Consider the following 7,193-nt stretch of genomic DNA (forward strand, 5'->3'; position numbering starts at 1 on the left):
AGACGGCCCGGACCGCACCACCAATCGGAACAGCAAGGTGACCTTCATTGCTGACTTCACGCTTAAGGTGCAGCAGCAGCGACAGAGTTTCCTGGAGGTGAAGGAAGAGTTGCTGGACCAGAACGTTAAGTATGCAATGCTGTTCCCCACCAAACTGCGTGTAGAGTCAGAGGGGAAGGCCTGGTTCTTCATTAATCCTGAAGAGGCTTGGGACTGGCTCGACGGCTGGTGTCGGACCGGGAGGAGGGGTCGACGTGGCCAACGAAATGGACAAGACGGCATGCAGAGTGACCAAGACGCACGATCCCTACCGAGAGAGCGTGATGAAGTGGCAGGAGATGAATGAGAACTGGTCTGTATAAATAGAGGCAACTGTGATGGTCCTATAGTCATGCTCTTGCAGAACTGGGACACTGCCTGATTTAATAACTGCCATAACCGTAGCCAGGGTTTGCCCTAGCAAAGTACATTGTAATTGTGGGATTGCCAGTTGGTGCGCAATGATGTTGTTTCTGTAGAAATGTGAGTAATTGATCTAGCACTTATCTGTAACATTCTGGTCGGGTGTTAGATTGGGCAAACGCACCATAAAGTTTCAGGGGTGGGCGATAGGCACTCTGCAAGTTTGGGGTGGCGGGAGGTTCCGACACCGCCATGCAGGGAGGCAGGGAGGGGGGTTTGTTGAATAAATTCAAGGGGGTGGGATCCTGTGCACTCAGACTCTCCGTATTTGGATATGTGTATAAGAGACCGTCACAATTTTGTGCCAGGAGGGGAAGGGAGGGAAGTTTCAGCCAGTACAGACAAGTTACAGACAGGATCGACAAGGCAGCAGATACCATTGACACACGATTTTACATGACCAGGGACTGTGCCCTGATGTATGTGGAGGTGGGTAGTGTAGCTGACACAGCACCAACCAATGGCACTGATGGGAATGTTGTGGAAATAAAATTGACAATTGTGCCCCATCATTTCCCTGTTTCTGCCTGACAGCCATTTTTCTCATTCAGACAAGCACCCATTTTGTGTGTGACATCCATTTTGTCTTCAGACCCACAAGCAAGACACCCTGCCTCTGGCACCCCCGTTCATTGACCACACATTTCTGTGGTTCTGCCAATTCTGGGAACCAGCAGCAGATAGTTCCTGTTTTAAGAAATAGTTCCTGTTCTTGACTGCAAGCCAGAGAGCAGATGGTCTCTGTTTTACACAAGATAGTTCCTCTTTTTGACTCTTGTGGTTCAGCCAATTCCCAGAACCAGCAAGATAGTTCCTGTTTTACACAAGATGGTTCCTGTTCTTGACTCTAAGCCAGAGATAAACCCCCGAATGAGGAAGGGCCTTCAACTGAAAGAGAACACATTTCCACACATCGCATGCCCTCTCACGAGACACAAGACACGCCCCTACCTTGACACATCTGTTGGAAATTACTGCTTGTCACTTCCCTTTTTCTTGTCACTTCTCTTTTCTTCTTTTGCCTATTGACTGAAAACTGTATAAATACTCTGATGTGTGAATAAAGCTGCAGACCACTCCTGTACCCGCTTGGTGCTGGAGTTCTCCCCTTAACTCGAGTTCCTGAACCTTTTTTTTTGTACTCAAGCACCACGGACTCCTCTCTTTGCTTTGACTGGAATTATGATTATTAAGTATAGAAATTCTGAGATGAGGTAATATCGAATTAATTTACCACATTAATTGGCGCCCGAACAGGAACGTTCTCTTTTCCCAACGCGCCGGCGATATTGGACCCGGTACTGTCCCCTCCTGACCTTTGACGGACTTCAAAGTGCACAACGCGGGGAATTCCCGCTAACTCCCTCGAGGCGAAGAGGGGGACCGACTGCGGCCCGGCATCCACACGAGGCGGTGAGGAAAATTGCGGAACGTCCTGAACCAGAGCCCAACCTGTGAAGAGACGAGTCCGAGGTTCTGCGAGCCCCACCTTAGAAGCTGCGCGCATTTCAAGATCTTCAAGAGGCCTTCCAGTTATTTTTTCGGTGAGTACTGCTGAAAAGTATAAAGACGAACCCACAGCTTTTGTGGGTGCGGTAAAGATACATGTTTTTGTTGGTTTCTCACCTATCTTTGGTGAGGACTGCTAAACTAGTATAAAAGACGGACTCACCACTTTGTCGGTGCGGTAAAGATACATGTTTTTGTTGGTTTCTCACTTATTTTGTGAGGACTGCTAAACTAGTATAAAAGACGGACTCACCACTTTCGTGGGTACGGTAAAGATATATGTTCTGTTTGTTAAATCTTTGAAAAGTCTTGCCATCCTGCCTATTTTCTGGAAAATACGTAAGATAGCAACCAAAAGGAGTATTCTTGAGAAGGAAATTCCCCTTCCTCCTCGGGATACTCCAGGACACTTCATGTATGCAAAACATGGTGTCGGTACAATTATTTATTGTGATTTATGGGTGGATTATACTAAAGACCTAGAACACAGATATAGATGGCCCGAAAATTGTACTTTTGACATGGAATGTATTATAAAATTAGAGGAACAGTTGTGGAAGAAAAAGGGAGTCCGTCAGTCACAAAGTGACTCGGTGGAATTATGGAGAAAAGAAGCCCATAGGAGGCAACAGAAGGAATTGCATAAAGTTGAAAAGGGTAAGAGAATGTCAGAGCAGGCCAAGAAAGAACAGTTACAAGAAATAGGGAAAGAAGTAGTTAGTGAAAGAAATAAAAGGGAACAATCAGCCATTTCTACTGGTTTTTATCCTGTATTGCCATCTGCACCTGAAAACCTTAACATTGCACCACTTAAGACACAACCTACCGCCCCATCACCAGAGGATACTTTCACCAATTTCCTCTTAGATACTCCACCTCCATATGAAGTTCCAGTAATTCAGCACCCTCTGCCTCCGCCACCCCTTTTACAACATAACACACCACCTCTCACTCCAGAAGGGGGTACCGTAGGTCCAGACCCAGGTAAAACAATTCCCGACTGCCCCTATGACCCGACTCCGAGCAACACAGGGGAGGCGGGCCGAATAAGTAAAATACTTCATGACTCCTGGGAAGAAATAAGACATCTACCAGCAATTGACATGTTTCTTCAAGCGGCCTCTGAGTTTCTTCGTACTGGAGAGAACTCACGAGCCATTAACGCTATGACTACAAGAAGATCACACCCTGTAAAAATGCACATGTATAGGTTCCTCCTTTGCTGTTTCATAAAACACATACAAGCAGAGGAAAGAAATGTACCAGTTTCAAATTTTTGACTTATTAGATTCCGCATCCGACCACACCAGTCTAGAACTTATAAATGATGCACTAGACAGGTTCACCCGTAAGGTGACCCGTATTCTGCAAAACTTGCAAACAAATGAAGAGAATAAGAAACTTGAGGAGGAAATTACTGAACCTACTGAAAAAGTCCTACCTGTTCGTTCTTCCGCCCCTAATTCACGAACACTCCCGCCTACATTCCTCCAAGGTCACCCTGAACGGTCATCTCCAGATGAGTTATTTGAAAATACATCCAATGCATTAGACTACTGGTTAGACCAGGAACCTCCGCTTACACCGCAGGAGGAGGAAATAGACAGAACTGCGACCCTATGGGTCTCCCAATATAAGATATATGACAATGATCTCATAGCCCAACTTTTTCTAGCATTACCACGCTCACATCAAAGATTAGCAAGTCTCTACATGGTGCAACATCTCATCACACTCAATGACACTCATTTTAAACATGATCCAAGACTCGAAGATTTTGTGTCTGACTGCGCTGATAACATGTTCCTCCACAATAGTTCAGTTTTTCTCAACACATTTATAGATTTTAGACAGAAATACCAGAAAACGACTGAATATAAATCTTTCAATAATACTTGTGGACCAATTAATAGACTTCCTCAAACACGCCAGTTCCCCATGAGAGAGGTCCACCCCAGAGCTGACACGAATGGCGCGCTACAACGCGTTTTTATTTATGTACCCTTGACAAAACTTGAGTTACTAAGGATAAAAGAGATGGTTCCCTCCCACTCAAAGGATCCTGCTGGATTCTTTAAAGAATTAGGAGATGTATTAATGATGGGAACATATACTCTTTCTGATATCACAGCAATTCTGAAATTATTGTTGCCATCGGGTATATATGACAAACTAAGAGAAAAAGATTGGGAAGTAGCAGGTGAACACATTAGATGGACCGAACTTCAGAATGACAAAAATACTAGAGTAGCAGGTCAAGGTATGGGAGACAGACTAAAAGCACTTCCTGGCACTATTTTAAAGGTGCTACCACAGTTACTGACAGTGAAAAGGGAGGACTGGGATACCATTTCCTCCTGCAAACAGAAACATGGTGAAGACATAGGAGAATATTACACCAGACTTGAAAAATGTTTTGCGGTAAATAGCGGCCTTACGCCGACAAGCGAAGCTTACCCGCATCTGTTTGTTTCCAAATTAGTAGACAACGCCTTGCCAGCTATTAAGGAAAGAGTACTAAAAGTAGAAAGTACCTGGCAAGCACATACACCACCACAGGTGTTACAAATGCTACAATATCACCAAAATCGCATTAGGGATGAAGAAGAAAATGAGAGGAAATGCATGAAAGACACCAAGATGAAAGCATTAGTAGCCCAAACTGCACCCCAGCGCCAACAGACACCAGGTAGCCAGACAAACGTGAAGAGCACTTGTAATTATTGCAAAAAGACGGGACACTTCATTAAAGACTGCCCTGTCTTAAAGCACAATTTGGCTACTGGTAAGACACAGCCTCGTCCATATCAGCCAAAACAGAATGTTTCCCAAGGCAGTTCAACACCTTCAGTTCCACCGACAACACAAATGGCCCAAATGAACATTATAGACAGCGACTACACTGAATACTACCCAGATTTTTTATGATGTTGCCCAGGGAGAGAAGATGACAAACTGCCCCTAATCCCCATCCCAGTAAATCAGAAAGGCCCATTTATAGAGGTCCGACTTCTTGGGGAGGATAGGAAGTTTCTACTAGACACTGGGGCCAGTAAAACAACAATAAGCCATCAAGAGGTCCCAGAGGCTCCTCTTTCGGGTTCAAAAACAATTTCTCTGGGTTTCTCCGGACAACCTGTGACAAACGCCACGTCAAAACCACTGCCCTTGCAGGTTGGTCCCCTCACGACAACTACAGATCTTATATTGACAACAATCAAGTCCAGAAAATTTGCTTGGTATAAAAACATTGAAAGAATTAGGAGCTGTTATTGTTTGCTCACCTAAAGATGTCAGATTATTTCTACGAGATTTTAAGGGCCACTACACGAGTAGAGAATTAGACGAGCGTTTGAAAGATTTGCCACACACCTTTTGGGCCACTGATTCCACCACAGTAGGATGTATGAAAATAACACCTCACAAGTTTACACTGAAAGAGGGAGCCCAACTACCAAGTATAAGACAATACAAAATTCCACCTCAAGCTGAACAAGCATTAATGTTAATTATTCAGGACCTAATACAGTCAGGTGTGATTAAAGAAACAACTTCGAACATTTGCAATTCCCCTGTTTTACCAGTTCATAAAAAAAGTGGAACCAGGAATACCACCTGTCTACAGACTAGTGGTGGATTTGAGAGAGCTCAATAAATGTGTCATTCCACAACACCCTGTGGTCCCAGACATCTCCACTTTACTCACAGCCATAGATGCAGAAGCAACGCATTTTTCTGTCATTGACTTAAAAAACGCATTCTTCAGTATACCCATTCACCCAGACAGTCAATACCTTTTTCGGCTTCTCCTTACAAGGACGAAGTTTCCAATTCGCAAGAGCTCCTCAAGGTTTCACCGAAAGTCCAAGTGTATATAGCCAAGCGCTGAAAAGACAATTGGATACTATTCAAATGCCCACGGATACAGCCATACTACAATATGTTGATGATATCCTCATTATGGCCAGATCTGACGCAGCATGTGCTGAAGCATCACTACTAGTACTAGAATTCCTAGCTGCAAATGGCCATAAAGTTTCCCCTGGTAAGCTCCAATTTTGTTTACAGCAAGTGGCATACTTAGGGCACTTGCTGTCAAAGGAGGGTAGGCAGCTTACACAGGAACGCATCCAACTCATACAACAAATACCACAACCAACAACACAGAAACAAGTTCGAGCTTTTGTTGGTCTCACCTCATATTGTAGATAGTGGATCCCGCAATTTGCACTCATTTCTAAACCATTAGTGCAGCTGACAACACTCGAAGCTGGCGCTCCTCCACAATTACCCTGGACAGATGAACACACGCAAGCTTTTCAGTCTCTTAAAAACGCTATGTGTCAAGCCCCAGTGTTAGCAACACCTGATTACACCAAAGATTTTACCTTGTTTGTAACAGAAAACTCAGGTACAGCACTATCAGTCCTGACCCAACTTCAAGCAGACAGACATAGACCATGTGGTTATTTTTCAAGTACATTAGATCCAGTAGCACAAGCATTACCTGCATGTCTAAAATCAGTAGCAGCTACTTCACAAGCTATTAGACAAAGTGATGCTATTGTATTGGGACATCATCTGATAGTCCAGGTCCCACACGCTGTAGAACTTCTGCTAAACAGAACGCAAACACAGCATCTGACAATAGCCAGACTCACCGGATATGAGATGACGCTTTTTCAGCCACATATTGAGATTAGACGATGCAACATTTTAAACCCAGCAACACTGTTGCCACTGACCTCTCCTACTGAACAACTTCACGATTGTATTGACATAATTGATTCAGTGACCAAACCCAGACCAGATTTACAAGATACTCCCCTTTCTAAGGCAGAAATGACACTTTTTGTTGATGCTTCTTGCATGAGACTCCCCACTGGAGAACTAGCAGCAGCCTATGCCGTTACAAATGGTACAAACACTTTGGAAGCACACAAGATAGAGATACTGTCAGCACAAGCAGCCGAACTCATAGCACTAACACGAGCATGTCACTTAGCAAAAGGAAAATCAGTTAATATTTACACTGATTCACAGTACGCTTTCGGGGTTGTACACAACTTTGGCACATTATGGAAAGAGAGAGGATTCCTCACATCACACGGGTCTAAAACACAGCATGCTACACTCATCACTGCCCTCATAGAGGCCAGTCAGTTACCAGCGAAAGTTGCAGTATTAAAGTATAAAGCACACACAAAAGGAACTGATGATAT

This window comes from Lissotriton helveticus, chromosome 6 (genome assembly GCF_964261635.1).
Source record: "Lissotriton helveticus chromosome 6, aLisHel1.1, whole genome shotgun sequence".
Lineage (NCBI taxonomy): Eukaryota > Metazoa > Chordata > Amphibia > Caudata > Salamandridae > Lissotriton > Lissotriton helveticus.